This window comes from Micropterus salmoides, unplaced genomic scaffold (genome assembly GCF_014851395.1).
Source record: "Micropterus salmoides isolate LMB-PRFRI ecotype aquatic unplaced genomic scaffold, ASM1485139v1 Ms_hic_scaffold_8, whole genome shotgun sequence".
Taxonomy (NCBI): Eukaryota; Metazoa; Chordata; class Actinopteri; order Centrarchiformes; family Centrarchidae; genus Micropterus; species Micropterus salmoides.
The window spans coordinates 10,785,927-10,808,034 of NW_024044570.1; the positions used below are offsets into that span (position 1 = coordinate 10,785,927).

Genomic DNA, 22,108 nt, shown 5'->3' on the forward strand with positions numbered 1-22,108 from the left:
TGGGTGCTTGTCAAAGTTACACAACAACGTAAAGCAAATTCATTTCTTCGGTTTAACCGTGTCTTTTTCACATGTAGCTATATCGTTACCTTCAGGGCATGTCCATCCAGTAAATGTACATACAGCAGTAATGCGCACACACATGTGCGGAGCAGAATGACATTCCGTGTAATGTTAACAACTAACAACTTAGCTGTAGTGTAGCTAAAGTTCCTCAAAAAGCAACATGAAAAACCAGTTACAGGCATCCAACCTGCTACGCTCATTATTTAGTTTGCTTTAAATGAGAATTAAATGTTTAGACAGTTTTTCTTCAATGTCTCTTAGTATTACAACATTAGTCCAACATCATTCAGCCTGCTAGTCACATTAGCCATGCAAAATGCTGATACCAAGTTAGCTAACCTACAAAATAAACCGTAAAACATACAAAACCTACAGCTTGTTTGAAGTTGTGTCAAGGACTGCCCATGACGATCCATCCTTGCGCTTGAACCATTACGGCCCTTGTATTGCTTGTAGCATTTTTGAAGAATTTATTTATTTATTTATTTATTTATTTAACATGTAATGAAGTGTAATACAAGAAGGTATGAACATTGCAGTTGTTGTAGTTGGCTTGTATAGTATTTCAATATTGCAGTTATTGCGACAGCCATATAGTCTGTTACACACAGCGTTGGTGAGCCTTGCACAGGTAGACCAGTTGGCCATATTGTGTGTTTCAGTTTCTGCCCTTGCTGCCTAGTCTGATAAGCCCTCTGTAAATCTTCCTTTGGCAAAGAAGAACAAGCAAAGTTAGAAGCTTAAAATGCATCAAAAACATGTCTAGGTATGTTTCCCCACCACCACATTCCCATTACCAGTGATAGTATATTATTTCATTTTGAGTGTAATACTGCATGTTGAAGGCATTTGATATTATTTTATATGTAGTTGATTTTACACGTTGGAGTTTAATTTAAACCCAGTTTAAATGATTGACTCTGATTTTTTTTTTTTAGACACTCATCTTCTCCTGCTGGGAAATGATATCATCCTTTCTGACTTTATGACCAAGGCATTTGAAAATTGTAGCTTCGTCACCTACAAAGCTCAGCAGCTATTTCTGGCCATGTTTTGTTTTTGTTCTTTTTTGGGGGTTATAACCACCTCTGCTTTGTTGACTGAGGCTGCTATGTTGTGTGTGCATTCAATGCCAACATGGTTGTCATCACTGTTCTATTTCACATTCATAATACAAATTTTACATTCCTTTTTTTCCTCCTCCCCCTGACACATTAGATATTTTTTGTCTGTTGTGTCTTGCAAACATCCTGTATTCTGTTGCTACAAGTAGAAAGTTTCAGTGGTAAATGTCAATTGGATTTTCCTTTCTCTGACATATTTATAGTATCTGTATATCTATGTATCTATTTCAGCATAATTACCATCTTAGCAGAATCCCACAGTTGTCTTTAGATGGACTTTAAAATGTCTTGAGCATAGTTATACTTGCCAGGCCAGCCACCACACATTGCTCTGTGTTCACAGGCTCCCACTGATGGACCTTGCGATATCTAGCCTCATGGCGGATCAGGGGGATCTTTATGGGGGAGATTATTTAAGTGGGTTGCTTTTCACATAATTATGTTCTAAATGCTGATTCACTGATAGCGAGGGCATTAACTTGAATGTGCTCAAGAGGACGCAAGAATGTGGCACCTACATATCTTCTTGGTTTCCTTTGTGGAACTTAATTACTGAGTTTGAAGAATGGGAGAATGGGGGCGTCTCTGGTAATTATTATCTACTAATATATGGTAGCAGCAGTGGTAAAGTCAGATCTGTATTACAGTTGCCAAAACCAACATGTGATTTATTGAGATCCTTTAGTAGAGATTGCATAGAAAGAAAGAATCCACCAACATATGATTCATTTGCAAGAAAGACTTTCAACGATTCTGTTTAATGAAAATGAAAGTCTCTGCCTGCTTCTGTTCATTGCTGTCAGTGGTTGGAAAGTACCACAAGCATCTTCATCTCTTCCGCCAATCTATGTAGAAATGTAATTTGGCTACTGAAGGGAATGCAAATCAATTGCTGGCAACATCAGCATTCTACCCCAAAGCAAATTGGCATAGTTTGCATATGACTGAATAATACTGAACCAGGGAGATTGTTAAATTGAGAACCAGATCAAATGAATTGCTCTCACCATATTTCTGCATAATTCTACAAAGGTTTAATATCTTTATATTTTATTCATGGGAAATTGTACCTATACTACAATTGCAGACTAATATACCATTCAAATGATTATCTTCCTTGATTACGATTGTTAGAACAAATCCAGTGTAACACGTGATGTTTTTGAACAGATGAAGTTAGAGTACAAGAGGATAGTGGTTGACCGAAATGGGTTTTTTAATGGCTAGTGTCAACGCTGAAATTTACAATGCAGATATCACAACAAGAAAAGTCATGTATAATTCCAACAGTACTATTAAATATACATGGTTATTTTAGTATCCGAAGCTTCGATAGATTATGTCAATGACCCCCACCCCCACCCCCGTAATGGGATCAGATGGGCACGTTCATAGGTGATAGATATTTATTAGTCCTTTCAGGAATTCATAGTGTGTCATACAGCAAACATCAGACTAACAAATAGACAACTCCTTTACAAACACAAACATCACCCGAGTGCTTTACAAGTTATACAAAAGGCTCAATGTCGGCTGATGGCCGGGCTGTTCACACAACTTGCCGTCATATGACGGCAGTCTTGAAGTCGTTGTGGCGTTCACACTACGTGACTGATTGGTGACAGGGACACACACACACTACAGGGGTTGACAGCGGCTGTGTCACCTGATGCTATTCTCCAAACCACGTTTTGTCAAGAAAACATACATGCGAAATGTGAAATGAGCGATCCTGCACACAGAACAGCTGTTGTTGTTGTTATTATAAAGATGGAAATTATAAAGACAAAGAATATGGGTGAAAGGATGGATTAGCACACACCAGTAGCAGGAAACGTCTGAGCTACAGAGAGAGCTGGAGGTGAGTAAAAAGGTGCAGCTACCCAACACCCAGTTAACTCATGACTGTGAGGTTACAGCTCACGGCCCAGAAAGGAGAAAAACAAACCCATGTGTGTACATTTTCAGCTGAGGTCTGCGGCTTACTTTGGCTAGCCTTCAACTCAAAAATCAATCATGATTTCAGTTAATTGCTAAAGTTGCTGTTACTGTTACCTTGTCTGTGGTCCGCTGGCAGAACTCCTGGGCTTTTTGTTCAGGTGCCGTTGTGCCTTTTATGGTGGAAAGACGGTAACATTACAGAGTGGTTGTTTTTCTTTAGCTTGAAATAATCCCATACTTTGGACACTTTCTTCTTTGTCCCTTGCTATTTTCTCTCTCTTCCTCCACTTTGCAAACAGCTCCATTATAATCATGTCGTGTTCACAGCATAAGCGCGATGTGCAACAGTAATAAATGTCCTTGTGAAACACTGTGCTGTAAAGTTACATGGATTAAACGAAGCATTGAAAGAATTTGTGTCGATGCATTTTATTAATCGATTTTATCGATTTAATCGATGAATCGTTTCAGCCCTAATAACAATCTATATTTAACCCTAGCCAGTAATGATTTTAAATTAGATTTGCTGTCATTTAGGATGGGGAGAATGTGTTGACATTTAGAAAAGACGATAGTGACTGATGAAATTAAAAATTTAGGGCTCAAAACTAATCTTTTTTCACCACCTTCCCAAAACTCACAATGGGGAGCGCTAACACTGTTCCACAGCAGCCACACTGACAAGGCTGCCTGCAGATGTGTCTGCAGACGTTTTTGTTTATCGGCCTCTGGAGTGCAGGCATTGACCGATGCTGCTTATCTAAAAACGTTACATATTGGACCGATTAGTCTAATATAGCTTTCATTAAATACTTTTCCCCCCAAGCAAGTGATAGCCTGTCCATTGTAGCGATAGCACCAGTTGGAAAATTGACTCCAAAAATTGTCAACCCCTAATTTGTCTTGTTTACACAACAAGCCAGTCACCAAAGAGCTCTATCATTTCTTCGCATGCATAATTTTTCTTTTTTTGTTTCATTTAAAAAGAAATCGGGCTTATGGTGCTTTCAGATGAAATGCAAATTTAATCCTCTCGACGCTTTCCTAGCGTGAGTACATTCACTGCAAGTGTTCACACACAACGTGAGAAGGCGATTAGAACCCGCGAAAATTTCGCTCGAGTTGGAAATTTTCAACTCACGCGAAGGCCTTTGCGCTGCCCGACAGGAAATCGCGGCTCTACGCGTCTTTGCATTGACTTTGTATGTAAACTCACCGCCCCGAACGCTCGCTGGAATTGGCAGAATAATGTTGGGGCACTTCATATGAAGATGGCATATGAAAATGAAGAACTCACATAGATTAAAAATTTATGTTTTAATTCTTTTAACAGCTTAATTGGCAATGGCTGCCAGTACATTTACTTCCTCAGGGCCAATATTATTTTTACTATGGATATTTGGCCAAAATATATGTGGAAGTGCATTTTTTTCACATAATTTTATATCAGCTGATATGAGTGGTAGAATATCAGCTTTGACTTCAAATATTGTTTTACCAGACTTTTTATGTTCTGTTTAGTGTAGCGTTTGTGTCCCTGTGGAGTTTCTGACCACTCTGAAACTCGGTGTGTATTGGCTGGCACTATATGTGTATAGATCCATCAAGATTACACACTGTTGACTCACTCTCTTTAAGTTACTCTGCTTATTGATTGCTGCATTTCCCTGCTATGCTTGTCCTTGATAAATGGATTAGGATGTGCCCTGTGCTTTTTGCTTCTAGAGTTACCACTTTAACAGTGCTCACTAAAAGTGCCCTTGCTATCTTGCTCCAACAGTAAACAATGTAGAGTTTTCCCTTTAGGGCCCCATTGTTAAGGTTTAAATCAATTAAGCCATAGAAAGTATCTAACTTTCAGAAAATGTAGTGTGAAATAGAAAAAGATAGACGTTGGATATGGTCTGTCCTTGAAGCCCACCATGTCAATCGAGCCAAGGTCATTGGAGATCAATAAATGAGTGGGTGTCTGGAACATGTATTCCTATCACACTCCAGCTTTGCCTCTCTCTCTCAATCCTGACTTTCCCTTAAGGCCCCACTAAGTAGTCTGTGGAAACCAGCAGCTGTAGGAGTTCCCATCAGAGCACCTCAGAGAGCGAAAGTGAATTTCACTAAGGGAGTCACAAAAGTCTGAAACGTCGATATCAAATGATCAATGGGTCAGCTGTCTGCTCCATTTCTTAATTATTATCTATTAGTCAGAGGGAACCTCAAAGGGACAACTAACATCACCAACAAGTTCAAAATGGTTTGAGAGGGATGGGTGGCAGTCTCCCCTAAATTCCACCAAGCTGTGACCCCGGTCCTTTCCACGCTGCTTGCTATAGTTATCCCAGGCCTGTTTCACCTTAGTTATGGCTGGAATGTGCTGTTGCATGAGAAGAGGTCATCTCTCCTCATGGCCTGCCATGGCTCTTCCTCAGTCCTTAGTCAAGGCTGCCAAGATACAGACATGCTTTCCCACGCACGCAACCACCCTTCCATTCATCTATGAAGAATGTTGATATTTATTATGCAGGGAGCTTAACTTGCTTTATTCAGGCAATTTAGAGGAAGTATCATTGTTATCAATTAATTTGAAGCTCTATTTACCTATGCAGTCTGTATTCTATATAAGCCTCTGGATCACTTCATTGTTATAATAAATTAATAACTTGTTTCACTCCAAATAAGCCTTAGGTTTTCTTTGTGTTCTCACTGTGTTAGCAGAATGGCTCTAAGAATGGCCCACAACTTTTCAGAAACTAAAAGATCACAGCAACTATTATATAGATTACCATGTAATTTCCCTCAGACATTCATGATCCCCAGAGGATGGGTCCAAAGACTTTGGGGAACACCTGAATGTTTTTAAGTTTTTTAATTGTATCAAATATCTCAACTTCTACTAGATGGATTGGATTTGGTACACGATGTCAATGTATCCTGTCGACTTCGGAGATCCTTTGACTTTTCCTCTAGTGCCACTTCGTGTACAGTTGTGTTCAAAATAATAGCAGTCCAACATCATTAACCAGAACAATCACTGTTTTTGATAGAAATTATATTCCTACATGGCAAATAATTTACTAGTAGCCAATTTTGTGTAATTGAATCATTAATTGAAAGGGGCGTGTTCAAAATTATAGCAGTGTGCAGTTCAATTTGTGAGGTCATTCATTCTATGAAAAAACATGTGTCAACAGGTCATTTAAAGACAAAGGCTGCAAATGTTGTACAAGCTGGTTGTAGTGCATTTCTCTCTGACAATCGGACTAAAATGGGTCGTTCCAGACATTGTTCAGAAGAACAGCATACTTTGATTAAAAAGTTGATTGGAGAGGGGAAAACATATAAAGAAGTGCAGAAAATGATAGGCTGCTCAGCTAAAATGATCTCAAATGCCATACCTGTGAATACTGTAACAATTAGAAGACGCCTATGCGAAGCCAAGCTATCAGCAAGAAGCCCCTGCAAAGTCCCATTGTTGCAAAAACGACGTGTGCTGAAGAGGTTACAATTTGCCAAAGAACACAAAGACTGTCCTAAAGAGAAATGGCGCAACATTTTGTGGACTGATGTAAGCAAGATTGTTCGTTTTGGGTCGGGCGGCCGAAGACAGTTTGTTAGACGACCCCCAAACACTGAATTCAAGCCACAGTACACTGAGAAAACAGTGAAGCACGGTGGCGCAAACATCATGATATGGGGATGTTTCTCATACTACGGTGTCGGGCCTGTTTATCGCATACCAGGGATAATGGACCAGTTTGAATACATCAAAATACTTGAAGAGGTCATGTTGCCTTATGCTGAAGGGGAAATGCCCTTGAAATGGTTGTTTCAACAAGACAACGACCCTAAACACACCAGTATGCGAGCAACATCTTGGTTCCAACAAGATTAACATTATGGAGTGGCCAGCCCAATCCCCGGACCTTAATCCAATAGAAAACTTGTGGGGTGACATCAAAAGTGCTGTATCTGAGGCAAAACCAAGAAATACCAAGGAATTGTGGAATGTAGTCCAATCGTCCTGGGCTGGAATGCCTGTTCACAGGTGCCGGAAGTTGGTTGACTCCATGCAACACAGATGTGAAGCAGTCCTGAGAAACAGTGGTCATACAACTAAATACTAGTTCAGTGATTGACAGGAAAGCTAAATCTTCAAGCATTTTTCAGTTTATACAGTAAATGTTTGAGTTTGTAAAGAAATGTGCAGACATTGCTATTTTTTTGAATAGCCTAATATTACTTTTTCCTCACTTTCTGTGAAGTAATGACAAATTTGATGATTTATTTTCTTCACGTTTTGATTTGAAATAGAATGTGCAGTGTTCCCAATGCATTTGCATGTATAGAAATAAAAGCTTTTGTAAGGATTTGGGCCTTTAGTCACTTTTTTCAACACACTGCTATTGTTTTGAACACAAGTGTTTTGTACATACTGCACATACTACTCCTCCAAAGTGCCACCAAGTCATCTATAATGTATTGCACTGCAAAAGCAACAATGTGGTTTAAGCTGCTTTCCCACATATTAACGGAATAATGCACTAGCAATTTTCTGTGTCTCCCATCATGTGGGATTAGTAGCTGGAGTCGATCTTCTGTGTAAGATTCTCTGAGTCATTAGCCAGCTCATGACATTCACTATTCACTAAGTCTTTCATCATTGGCCCAGGTGTGAAAAATGCTGTAAAGTCACATGCAAAGTGTGCGAAGGTCAATGGCATTTTAGCGTATGTGTAACAGTTTATGATGGTGTTATACTGAAGACAGGGATATTAGTCATAGTTTAATAAATACAATAATTGCCTTGAGATTTAATGGAATGGGTTAGTCATTTTGTCCTTGTACACAAGGAAACAATTTAGTAATCTCTCAAAAATCATGTTACCTTGGTTACTCTATGCTTCTGTTTCCATTACTGACTAATGTTAATCATCTAAAGGTGAACTGAAGTAACTTACTATTAAAAGGAAAAAAGTATGCCCTTTTAAGTATGTGCATGCATACAACTGTAAGGTGTGCACAAAATAAGTAGTTTTAAGTTACAAGAGATGTAATTCACTGTGTTGTCCAGGTGCACTCCGAGGTATTTACAAGAGGGAACCACCTCAACATCTTCCCAGTGTGTGGATACAGGGGTCAGAAGAGGTTTAGTCCTGTACTCCTCCTCCTGTTGTCCACTCATACACCCCACAGAGTGAGGTTGTTCCGCAGGCATGACTCTGATTTGTAGCTGAAGTCAGAGGTGTATAGAGAAAACAGGAGGAGAAGTGGGGGGACTTGTCCCTGAGGGGCCCTGCTTATCACAGTTTCTTACACGCAGTTCCTCAGTCTTAACCAAGGATTATACTTTCCGCGTCCCCTAGTATGTGAGGGACCGGTGGACAGGTCCGCACGGTCACAAAAAAGTGGCAGACTACGGTCCCAGGGCACCAAGTGATCATTTGTGGAATGAGTCTGCCAAGCTGACTCCAGAAAGTTGTATAAACATAAGTAGTCTGCCTCCGTGGCGTCAGCAGCTGTCCGCAGCTGTCCGTGTAGGCGTCCGCTCCAGAGTATATTGGAGGCTTTACAAACTGTGCTACCTTGTCAGGTAGTCTGTTATCCAGGACACAACTGGAGTGTTCACCTTCGTGGCTCTGAGCTTGACTCCTAACAGCAGAGATCATGGTGATCATGCTGTCAGTTTAGATTTTTTTGATAATTTTAGTGTGATTTTAGTGCAGATACGTTTGATTAAAATCCAAAGTGAATACTAATGTATCATGGACATTGCTTGATTCTGTTTTATGCTTTCTGCCAACATCAAATCAGCACTTAAGGGTATTGTAGAGGGGGATGTCCTTGACTTTTGAAAATAGATCTACTTACTTCAAATGGTGTCATGTAGTCTGTGCTTCAGATTTATTGGCCACCAGTCTGCCTAGAGACTTTCAACTTGATCTGCGCCAAGCCCTTTAGTCTGACCACCTATTGTTTCACTGTTTAGTCAACCTTTTCTTGCCTGGCTCTTCCTACAAGCTGGAGTTTCAGCTGTTCAGCCTCTGTCCCCCTGTGTGGTTTCTGCTTTGAAGATGGAATGAGGAATTGAATTTCTTGCTTTGGAGTTGATATTTAACTTTAAATAGAAAATTTCTAAGAGATGTCTCACTGTTTTCTTATTGAGTAATCTGATCTCTGCTTCACCATTTCGTCAACTGTTCACAAGTGTTGCTATATGGCTCTTCTTATACTCTTGGGCCCTTTGAGACTCATTTTTTATTGCCTTTGGCAATGTTTAGAAAGACTGCCATTAGTGTATAGAAACTTTTTAGCATATGATGAAAAACAACAAACAACAACAACAAGTTCTTTAAAAGCTGACAAACAGATTGCCAGTATCTCACTTTCACCACATGCACAAACACACAAACTAATATATGATTGATATCACTCAGTATTGGAGGTCATGTGCAAGGCCAAATAAGGAAGCGATAGAACATTGCCTACAAGGGATTTATCATCCTATCAACTTTGAAGGGATTTAGTTGCTATTTGCTATTTACATTATAACTGGAAGAACACGCACGCACACACACCCACAAACACACCAACACTCAAACTAACTTTATGCTGTCAGTGTCAGGTCGACAATGTGCTTATTTTTGTGTTTTTGTTTTGTTTTGACATTTTTAAAAATTAAGTGTCACCAACAACATTTTCTTAAAACTAAAAAACTAAAAAACTTTTTAAAGAATTGATGTCTGTATGTCATTGACTAATAAATTGATGTCTTTTACCATCTTTAGGGCCCGTGTCCACCAAGCCCGTGTCTAAGCATTTTTTGCCAGCTGAAAACGCCAGCTGCTCTTCTGAAAACACCCAGCTGGAAGCACTAGTGGGCGTTTTTGAGGCGCAGCGTTTATTCCGACTGCTTGGGTTGCTATGATACATAAAATCCGAGGAAGTGATGGTGCAAGTAGTTCTACCTAACTTTACTGGATGTAAAAATGTCAACACAGAGTAGAGTACTTGCTCTGGCCCTTGTGGGTTCGGCGAGTACCACTGTTAAGTCGAACAGCTGAGGTTGGACGAAGCCCGGTTCCAGGATAGTTACCGTTGATACGGTGTGGTATTTGTCTCGCCCCTCCTCTACTGTTTTACCGCTGGGTAAAAAGTGACAGTGACGAGCGCAGCGTTTTTCACAAAGTTGGACATTTTTCAACTCTCAGCGTATGGGAAATAAACGCTCCGTGCTCAGCGCGGAAAAAACGCTCAGACACTGGACTAAATATTACAAACTAAAGCTGACACATTAATTTACAGTACACTTGATAAACTTATTGACAGTGTGTGACTTCTTCAAATATATATTTCATATTTTGATACATTTGTTATATGTTCTTGTATGTTGTGATTGAAGTTGCAAATGGAACATTATCTCTTGTTTGCCATAAATTATGTGCCATAGATGCTTAAAGTATATCTTATATTTCTAATTAAAAACCACAGCATGTGATATTCAGTAGGGTTATGGGTTAAACATGCAGAAAGTAAGACGGCCTTTTTGGATCTATATTTACCACTTTTCTGGTAGAATGATTAAACTAAGCATCTAAATCATATTATGTTTCTTTTAAGTAGCTGGGAATATGATTAAAGCATGCAGAAATGCTGGAAATTGTATTTAAATTAAGTCTACAGAGTTACTGTTGATCCCTCTCTCACAATATTAATAAGCCTTTAGCATATGAAATACTGGTTCAGACCAGTATTACTACTGACCATTGTCATCTGGGTGGATGTTATGAGTGAGGATACTGGAGTTTCTCTGCTCTGTATGTAATCTTGCCTTGTTGTGACTCTTCCACACCCGGCCAGACCCTGTTCATCCCACCCTCTATGCATGTTTTTTCAGCTGTGTTTACGTGCTAGCACTCTAAAACTTGAAGGGTGGGGTGAATGCCTTCCTCTGTACCAGACCTCTGACATCTGTCAGGACTCAACATCATTCATGTTTTGTTTTTTTAACCCATAACATGACACACATATGCTAGTTTTAGGCTCATGTACACATTGAAAACACTTTTATGTTAAAGAAAAATATATTTTTCTTAATTACGTCTGTTTATTTGATGCTTTTTTTTAAAACTAATTTCTAGCAATCAGAAGTTTCAGAAATGTCTTTCACTGATGTAGTCACATATAATTTAGTTTATTTTACTTAGGATAGATGGCTAAATGGTTCCCAAAGGCTTTTATAAAGTCTTGAAATAGTTTAATTAACTTAATATTTCTAGTCATTATTTAAGAAAACACACTCACAAAAGGTTTATTTTTGTATTTACACCTTATGCAGCCCTTAAATATTAAAGGGCCTGTTTAGTAATTGATGTTGTTAGCAGATGGCATCAAAATACAATAGCTGAAATCGATAGACCTCATTGTTTTGTAAATTCAGCTCAACATTAATGTTTTATCTAACTCTGAGATATTTAGATGACTTAATTCCACAACAAAATTAAGTTTGGTGGAGACTTAAAGTGCCCTAAAGGACATACTCTTAATGCTGACCTTCAATTTCCCGTACGAACATATTTCCTCCACGGCCAACAATGCAATCAAATCGGTCAGTTAGCGGGCAAAAAAAGCATCTATACTACATGCATTATTGATGTGTATGAAAATGGAGCCTCTCAGCTAATGGCTAATCTTTCATCTGTGGTGTACTGAACATTTGGTACCCTCGATCTATGAGAGTCCACTCCTTGGCCCTCACCCCACACTCCTGCTCTGTTACTGATCATTTGCACTCAGAATAATGTACATTCTGTATGCATGAAAGGCAGTCAACCAATGGCCTGCGAATGAAAGATTTTGGAGGAGAAGGCAATGTGTGGTCAGTATGGTCACCTGATTTCTTTCCGTTATGATGAATCAGAACAAAATACCACCTCATATAAACAGTATATACAATATTAAGCGGGCTCCAATCGATCGGTCACCGATCGTAATCGGCTGATAATGGCTTTAACTAGTTTGATAGGTTGTCTCTAAAAAGGCTGATCAGAAAAGCCGATCAGATGATGCAAAATTTGCCAGAGAAATTTTCAGTGGCAGCTAAAATGGTTTCACTTTGCGGTCTGCGTACCGTTACACCACTAATATACAGTAGACTGTATAATGCTACATGATAAATAAAAGGCTTCATATACACCCGGTGATCGGCCGAAAAAATCCTAATCGGAGCACCTTTATACAATATACGTAAAAATACAGACTGTTACTGAGCAACAGTATACAGTTAGTTAAAAGTTTAAATCTTAATCTTGTTTGCATTATCAGTACAGTTTTGAATGTGAGTTTAATGTGCTGCAATGCAATTAGTTGAGAATTTCACTAAATTGGATGTACATTATAAATGACCCAGTTGACACAGTACCTAATTAGCCTGGTTGAAAAAACTACCAAAAGGATATCACATAAGGTAAATTCTATTCATCAATCATTCATATTTAGTTCAAGCAATCTTGACGTGACTGGCTATTTCTATAATAAAGATGGACAGTGTTGAAAAGTGAGTGTGTCTCTGACAAAGGTAGAAACCAGATGGGGACTGGTAATGTCATCAAGATGTTAACACTGAAGCTATGTCATCAAGAAAGAATGAGATACGATTACAACAGAAGTGAGGAGCCGTGTACCTCATTTTTTTTCTGGTCTTGTACCATGAAGATAAATTCATTCACATTTACATTTATTCATTTAGCTGACGCTTTTATCCAAAGCAACTTACAATTGCTCTACACGTCAGAGGTCGCATGCCTCTGGAGCAACAGTAGTGTCTTGCTCAGGGACACAATGATGGATGGGAATCAAACTCGGGTCTTCCACACCAAAGGCATGTGTCTTGTTCACTGCTCCATCACCACCCATATTCAGTCAGGTTTTAAAACATTGGGTGTAAGACTTTGTGATTAGAGTTGTCAATCAAGAGTGAAACCTATTTATTTTCTAACACATACAATGCAATTAGTAATCATATGTGCTGAGATGCAAGCTTGTTCATAAACTAAGTTCAAATTCAGACACATTTTGTGAGAAATAGAGGCCTATAATTTTAAGGGCACTATTTGCAGAAGTCTGTGTTGTTTCAGTGAATAGCCTGAGGCAGACTAAAGTATTTAAATGAATATGTAATGTATTTTTAACTTCTGTCAGTTCGTGACTACAAACAGTGAAAAGGCAGCAGCGCATAATCACATATCTTTCTTCAGAGAAAGTTGAATCCAAAGAGTGCTTTTGTTTCTAGAGGGATGACGACTGATGTGTAAAATGTAAATGCTCCGTATTTGTATAGTGCCTTTCTAGTCTTTTCGACCACTCAAAGCGCTTTTACACTACATCTGCATTCACCAGTCATACACATTCATACACTGAGCCTAAGTGCTCAAACAGAAACTAACATTCACACACATCCATATACTGGCGGAACAGCCGCCAGGGGCAATTCAGCATCTTGCCCAAGGACACTTCGAACCAGGGGGAGCCGGGGATTGAACCGCTGACCTTCCGATTAACGGCCAACCCTGAGCCATAGCCGCCCCAAAAATGTTAAAATGTTGTAAAAATGTTATCTAAATTCATATGTTGCGTCTCATAAAAGCTAATTATAATATTGTTTCCTTCCAGTGTCACAACGTAATAACTTTCTGTCCATGGACTGATAGTTTGTCCCTTTTCTTTGGAAACTTTGTGTTACCTCTTGCCAGAAGGCCCGCCGAGGCCAAATCTGTCTTCAGATGCCAAATGGCCAAAATGAAATTAGATTTTAGAACTTGGCAGGGTGACGGGGAAAAAGTGGAAACTATTTCAGGAGAGAAAAGTGGGACAGGGTTAAAAATTGATCAGAAATATAATGTTTCTTTCAATATCCCATCAAGGTGAAAAAGAAACTTGGTGCAGATTAAGGTGAATCGACTGTGGAGAATTATATCCTCTGCAGGATATTTGTTGTACTAAAGCATTGCATAATAGTGCACATCCTTGTCAGGAGCAAAAAAAGAAAAGTGTAGCAGCTTTTTCCACTATAGGAGTTACCTGCTTTTGACAGAGATAACTTAAAAAATGATTGTAACTACCATTCCTGCCCTATTTACTAAAATTTGGAGAACATATTTATATCTTTTCCTTCACATAACTAGAAATTATTTTAGTCTTGGACATCTATCATGAGTTGTGGACTTGTGAAGCACATCCCCACCTTCGTTCCTCCACCCCTACTGCTACAAGTCAAGTAAAGTAAATACTGCGTAACTTGACAAGAAATGCATACATCAAGGATCAGAGGTGAAGGAGATACAATGATGTGTAACAAGAAAAATGGCATTTGAAAACTACAATCTTCGAAAACAGCAGTGCTATTTCATTTTGCGGATATCAAAAATGGGTGTAAGAGGCAGACCTTGCTATGGAAACTAGAGGAATAGAAGTCTTCTTATTTAACAGCTTGACTGTGCTTAATTTCCAGATAAATTCAAGAAATGGCCCTTCACATATCACCATTATCTTTTTCATCTTGTCCTCAAGATCCAGGCAGTTGCTACTCAGAAATTGTTCTGCTCACTGAAGTTAAATCTTTTCAAATATCATTAGTTGCAGTTGCAGCCACTGCAGCCTTCTTGGCCGCCATGTTTCTTTATCTACCGTAAGACAAAATCACTGGATAATGTTATGGTATGAAACATGGCTTACTAAGAAGACTTGGTACCCTCAGTTTTTTGCTTCTTATTATGTTTATTTTTGTTAGTATTGTTGTGTCAGCACTGAACATCCAGTCTGCACCTGTAACTTACCAGATGAGTCCTAAAACCACATCCAAAGAATCTAGCCTATTAATAGGTTACATCACAAAATGATATGGGTCCCATGTAACATGACATTCTACATTGGTTTAAGCTATTCATGACATTTTTCAAAGAGTAAAATTCACAGCAGTCCAGAGCTACATTGTTATGAATCCCCAAACTCTGTCAGGTTGCAACGTGATACGGCTCTTAAAGCCTCCATCGCCTGATTCAGGGTTCTGGCTGTGTTGTGGCATCCTGTTGGTGCTTGTCTCTCACAAGCTCAGCTGTTGTTGGAATGCAAGCCTAGTAGAGTTGAAATATTTCATGAACAGACTGGCATAGATGTGAGATTTTCAGAGCCCACCACTTCAGGGAAGAGCGATAGACTTTATTATTCTTCAATAACTTGTATATTTTGTCTATTTTAAATTTTTTAGTTACATTAAATTATGCCTATTATGATCCTAATCACCAAAGCAAATTCCGTGTGTAAAAACTGCTTGGCAATAAAGCTGTTTCTGATTCTGAACCAAGCATGTCTACTAGGGCTGGGCTCGTTAAAGCATTATTATCATGTTAACGCATTAATTAATTAACGCTGATAATTATTTTATTTCACGTTAACGCAGTTTTTATTTATAGGCCTATTATTTTAAAATTCTGTTGCTCACTGGCTCTGAATACACATACAGTCAAACCATGGGTCACAGGAGGGGTGGGATGTTGATCAGCCTGCAAATTAGGGCTGAACGATTTGGGGGAAAAAATCTAATTGTGATTTTTCTGCCAGATATTGCGATTCTGATTTATTACATTTTTTTTAATTGAAGTTTTGCTAAAGTTCAATATTCACTGCCAATCTATTTTTGACTGAAGCCATGTCAAGCAGCACAGAGCAGATGAACCAGGCAAGAAGTCAGACACAGAACGGCATAGAGAATTTGGTCGATTTCCAAAATAAAACAATTCAACTATGTGGTCTACTTAACCATGGTAGAAGCACAAAAATCAAGGACAACTAAACAAATAAGCAAAATCTGAACAAGTCAGCAAAATCCGACAGGCAAAACACTCTTCTTCTGAAATGCTCCATGTGGATATGTAATGTTAGCCTGCAGAGAACGGAACGGGCTCAAAGAGAGCTGTTATCCGTAGTTGAAGCACACAAAATGACAACACGTTAACGTATAGGCTAAATGCTCTGATGCTGAAACACTTCAGTGTGAGTTGACGCCCTAAGAAGCCATTAAACACTGCTTCGGTTCAGCTGTATATCCCCTTACCAGCTTAGCAACGTTGACTGGAGCAGTTTAAGGGTGCTTTCACACCTTATAGTTCTGTTCATTTGGTCCGGACCAAGTGGAGAAAAATCTAATGATACACTGTTGCATTTTAGTTCTGGTCCGGTTCATGTTCACACTGCAGTTTTACAAACGAACCAGAGAAGTAACCATGACGTTACACAGACTGACAGGTAACTTGTTGACTGGACAGTTTTGTCATCCTGCATCATCAGGACTCACGTGGGGAAATCAAACTCCGGTAACTGACAGAAGTTTGTGCAGCACTTTAGCGCTTCTGATATGAATCGCAAAGAGCTCACGAAATGATAATTTATAATAAACATGATTAGTAATGCTAGACACAGTAAACTGTGGTATCGCTGTCACACATTTTTTATGGACTTCATGAACTGACTTTTTATTATCAATTTTTTTTAACAGATTTTAATCTATTAATCAGGGAAATACCCGTGACAAGTAGGCTATACCTTATAAAATGATTTTCATAAAAATCAAGATTGCTGAACGCGTGGTTTAGCTTTGGAAATAATGCTCAGATCACATCTCTATCATAAAATCCTGTGTTTGGTTCGTTTGCTTGCACACCACAGGCGAACCGCACCAGAGTTTGTTTGAAAGGATACAGAGACCACCTCCTCAAGGTGGTTTGCTTGTTTGGTCTGCTTTTGGTGCTCACCCGAGTGTGATTGCTGCATTCACACCTGGTCAATGGAACCGCACCAAGGGGGAAAACAAGCTCTGGTGCGATTCAACCGAACTAAATGAGGCAGGTGTGAAAGCACCCTAAGAGTGGTGAGTTAGTAATTTGTAACAAATGTATCTTTCATCCATAAAGTTATCTCTACATCACAGTAACAACTTTATGTCCATTGACTGCCTGAAGGGTAGCTAAATTTTGGACAGGAGAGGGGAGGCATCAGGGAAGAGTGTTTTTCCACCAGTGTTTTTGAGGGTGTGTTGGACTAGCTGCTTGACGAGCGCACATGTGCTGTGTCGTCAGAGGGATGAAAGGGAAACGGAGGGACTACAAACGAGCTGTTTTCAACAGTTCAGAGCAGTGTTTTCTGTGGAAGATGGGAACTCCCTTTGGGGTGGACTTATTGGTTATTTTCACTTTGCAAACCTATTACATGCACAAAAAATAACTCAATCAATAACTACCTATTAGGTCTTCATCTTGTTTTGTGTTGATGCTCTGCCATGTGAATTCCCTCCTGTTGATGTCCTATTTAGTAAACAGTAATAGATACTGGAAACTCACAAACAGGTCAAGACAAATAAGTTCAAGACAATTCAACTTCGGCAGTGGGTCCTGTCAGAGTGAGTTCTGACAGGGACACTTGCTACTGAACATAGACTGTTTATGCTGCTCCAGGATAAAAGAAAAATGTCTACCTGTTAAGAAAAAACAACAAAAAAAACTGTTTAGACTGGCTAGGCCTATGTTAACCTGTTGCTCAGAAGGTGCCTGTTATGATGTTATGATTGTGGCTCTGGAATCTTAACTTTTTTTTAACAAGCTATAAAAGGTAATGTCCTGGCAGTGGCAAATATCTTTGGTTTTATATTTGATTACATTAATCTTTAAATTGAGATTTACAAGAAATGTTTTATTGCTACTGTGTAAAGGGAATACTGCTGGTAAAAAACACCTCATTTGTTTAAAGAAAATCGTGCAATTTATCAGGATTAATGCATGGTCACAATAATAGGAAACCTGAACAATAGGGATGGGAATCTTTGGTAATCTTAGATAAAATTTGGTTCGATTCCGATTCTGGGTGTCATAATTCAAAGATCCAGAATGATTCATTCAAAAGAAAGGTGTGTGGGGAGGACATATTTTGGCTCTTACTCTAGTGCACTGTGTGCCAAACCATTAACTCTTGTCCTTTGCCCACTGAGCTGAAAATGAAACAGAACTGACAGTTAAGCTAGCTGGTCTTGACAGAAAATAGCATATCACAGCTGAGTGAGAGTATGCAGCTCTTTTATTTAAGTTATATTTTAAAAGTTTAAGGTAACTGTAATAACTTGAAAACATCTTACGGTCTTCTTGCTGTATGACAGTAATCAGAAATAATAAGTTTAATTTACTGACCAACATCACTGGTTAGTAAATAAGAAGTATTGTTTTAGTGTGGAAATGTGTTTCTCATCCTCCTTATAGTTGACTGTCGGTGTACTTTTTCTATTGAGATGACATAGAAACATGAAGCATTTCTGAATACCTTTCTAACACATACAATATGTAAATGTATATGGAAGGATCTTCCTTTACAAACTCATCTTTAGCAAGCCCCATTATCCAAAAACTTGTTTAATTTTTCACAGTACAGCATTGCTCAAAGTAACGGTCCTGCTTTCATGGTGATCCACAGCATAGTTACCAGCAACTTCCCTCATTATTTGGCATCTGGTGAATATTATGAATTACACTTCAAAGGGCTAATTTTGGCCTGACATCCTATAAATAGAACTGAGCGACATGAGGCTGTAAGATTCAGCAGGGATTGCCTTCGCTCACTGTTTTAATGACTTCATTTCTATGCATTGGGTGCAGCGCTGATGGATTTTGATGGCTTGCTGCGCTTTTGTGATGACTCAGTCATGACATCTATAGCACTCATCATGAGGATCAAAGTACTCTGCTTGAAGACAGCCATGTGACAGTTAAATAATTAGTATAAGAGTATTCAGAAAGTGACGTAATGACGCGTAATCTGACCATTTTTCATTACCTGTCTTTCACTGTCCCACTTATGGAGAAACTATCTGTTACTATTTGAATGTCAAGGGCAGACCCAGCTTTCTGACATCCTATCCAGAATTGAAGGTGATAGCAGTGATTATTCAGAAATCTATTTCTGTAGCCTGGAATTCAGACCTGCAAACTCGTCACTTTTTGGTGAAATTCCCTTTTTGAATGAAAAATATGGCACCTGCATGAAATATGTAGATCCTTTGGCATAAGAGATGAGTCTAAACACCTGCACTTTTCTGTGTAAAATCATAGTGGGATATTGACATGCATTGACACTTCAGGCCTGTGTGTTGCACTCCAATGATGGTGATTCATTGCCAACCATCCTCAAATATATGAAAAAGAGAAAGGATCAATTAAGAAAAAGTGGCAAGAACCAGCTAAAGAAACAATGTACATAGAGCAATGTAGGAGAAATGTTAATTTCACCTGCATTATGTTACTAATGTAGCATAATGCAGTTGGACTTATATATGGACTTGCTACTTATATATCTAGAGACTCAGACTTGAATGTCTGCTCTATGGCTGTGGCTCAGGTCGGTGGTTCGATACCCGGCCGAAGTGTCCTTGGGCAAGATACTGAACCCCAAATTACTATTGTTAATGTTTATGAATGTGTTAATTTTCTATTTCTGATGAGCAGTGGGCACCTTAGCCTCTGCTCATCAGTGGATCACTCTGTGTAAAGCGTAGTCAGAAAGTCTAAAAAGGCGCTATACAAGTGCAGACCATTTACCATGGATCTTTAAACGTCCCCGAATGCAACAGAATGCGTCAATAACATGTTAAGTTTTGAAATGATTCCTGTACAAGGGTTCTATTTCTGAAATATCATCCTTTTGATCATGCTGGCTAGGCTTGGGTGGTGTCATGGTATAACACTATACTAGGGTTTTAAGAAATCCTGTTGGTATGACTTTCATTCGCATCAAATATGCTGATGCTCCTCCATCAATTTAACTGATACGGATATGCTGAATTGAGCTGATGAATGGTAGTGTAGTCCCTTCACTGAGGTGGGTCATTGCCGCGTGAAACTACATCATCGCCATCATCTTTAACACGACAACGTGATAACCTCCTTCACTTTTCTGGCAGGTGGGAGATAATACACGCACAGGAGATTTAGCTGCTGCTTTTATTCACTGACAAAATACACGCTCCACTTTGAGTATTAGACACAGGCTAGACAGTATCACACTTGTTACAGTTACTTTAATCACTAGCAGTTCTGCTTTTACGTTGTTTTTTTAATTTATTTTTATACGGTGTATCGGTAAAATGTCAGGAAGGTATGAAAAAATACCGCCCAAGCCTAATGCTAGCTTACAGGCCTGGAAATTATTTTCATTGTCTTGTTTTTAAATGATGTGTGCACCATTGTTCATCAGGTTTCCCTTTTCTCTCTGCCTCAATAGCATACATCAAGTAATCTATTTTGCAGACAAAAGATGAGAGAGAGAGTGTGTCTTCTTTCCCACTTTTGCCTTTTTTGTATTCCCCCAATGTCTTTGCATCTCTTCTGCCTCTTTGTCTCCGTCTTGTGTCTGTCTCTCTTTCTCAGATAGTCATTCACAGGTTCTTATCACGTATTTAGTCTAAAACAGGTCCTCAGAGACCAGGAAACCAACATGAGTAGGTTACGCAGTGCATAGCAATCTTCTGTACTTAACAATCACAACCCTCTTCCATCTTTCTTGTCACTCCCACTTCCTCTGTTCACTTCTCCCATTTATTGTTGATAGGAACTCGTTGTTTTTGCTTTGGGTATTCATTTCTCTCTAAAATGCGCCCTTGTCATGAAAGTTGATTCAGAAAGAGTATTAAATTCCTCTGAATTCACTGCCAGATATTTCTTTGAAATGTTTACTCGCAAAAGAACAGAGTGCTCAACTAATGTGCAAAAAATGAGAAACTCTGTGGGAAGTGGAAAATCTTCATATAAAAACACAAGATGCATTCTGAACATAAAGAGGACGTGATGCATAGATAAGAAGTTTGGAATGAGGTGATCTCTCAAAGCAAGTATGTGTAGATATGTCTTGCAAATGGCATGTGTATTTTATGCATGTTTTGTGCAGAACAGTACTCTGAGTACTGCTTTGTCTTCTCAAGAAGCACAGGTAACTCTGCTTATGTTTTTATGTGACAACAAGTCACTAGTGGCTTATTGCACCTAGAGTATAAATTATAATGAGCACTGCTTTTAAGACCTTTGTTATTACAAATGATATGTTATAGCTGGCAGTTTAACATTGTGCACATACCCTCTGTCGTCTACTTAAAACAATAGTGCAATTGTGAGTAAAGACACACACAATATCATGAAACGGATATGTCATTAATAGCGTGTAGCATGTGAATGTAGGGTTTTCGTGTATCATATTTCACTAAAAAGATTCATATAAATCCATAACTTATATTGATGACAATATAATGTGCAAAACGTCAAAATAACGTATAAATAAATAATAAAAACTATAAATTCTAATGCGGTCAACAAAAAATACAGCGTCCCATTCACCCTCTCTCTGACCTGCTGGAGATGAACACGTGCTTAAATTAACTATACAGAAATCCCCACTGACATCCATGTCACCTACCAAAAATGTGCAAAAACAAATAAGCAACCAAATTAACCTATAAACAATTCATTCCAAATTTGCAATAAATTAGATAATGACTCCTTCAGTCTGGGCCGAAGTTGATGCTGACTTTGTGTGAATGGGCTCAAATGTGCAAAAAACAGAAATAGTCATTAATATCCAACCTACATACATACATAAATCCAACATACTTCTTTTGGCATTTAGAAGTAAGAAGAACAACTTTATTATGGATGCGTTCATACCATTTATACAGTTTAAAGCAGTTTTGTATAAATAATTGCATCATTATTAAATCAATACAGTTTTAAGCAGATAAATGTAAAACCTAGTTTACTTTTTGTATTCAAATAAATGAAATAATTTTTCTTGTAAATGTCTCCTTGTATCCCTTTTATTAAGGAAAAACACATTATTTGATCAAGCGCTGTTTATGTAGTCTCTATAAATTAGTAGTTGACAGTATCACTAGTGGTATA

At 38.6% G+C, this 22,108-nt stretch overlaps 1 protein-coding gene across 4 annotated transcripts in view; it reads left to right on the forward strand.

Moving 5' to 3' along the window:
* The window catches only part of peak1 (pseudopodium-enriched atypical kinase 1), a 111,812-nt gene that overhangs the window by 19,465 nt on the left and 70,239 nt on the right, over positions 1-22,108 (forward strand). The window lies entirely within an intron of this gene.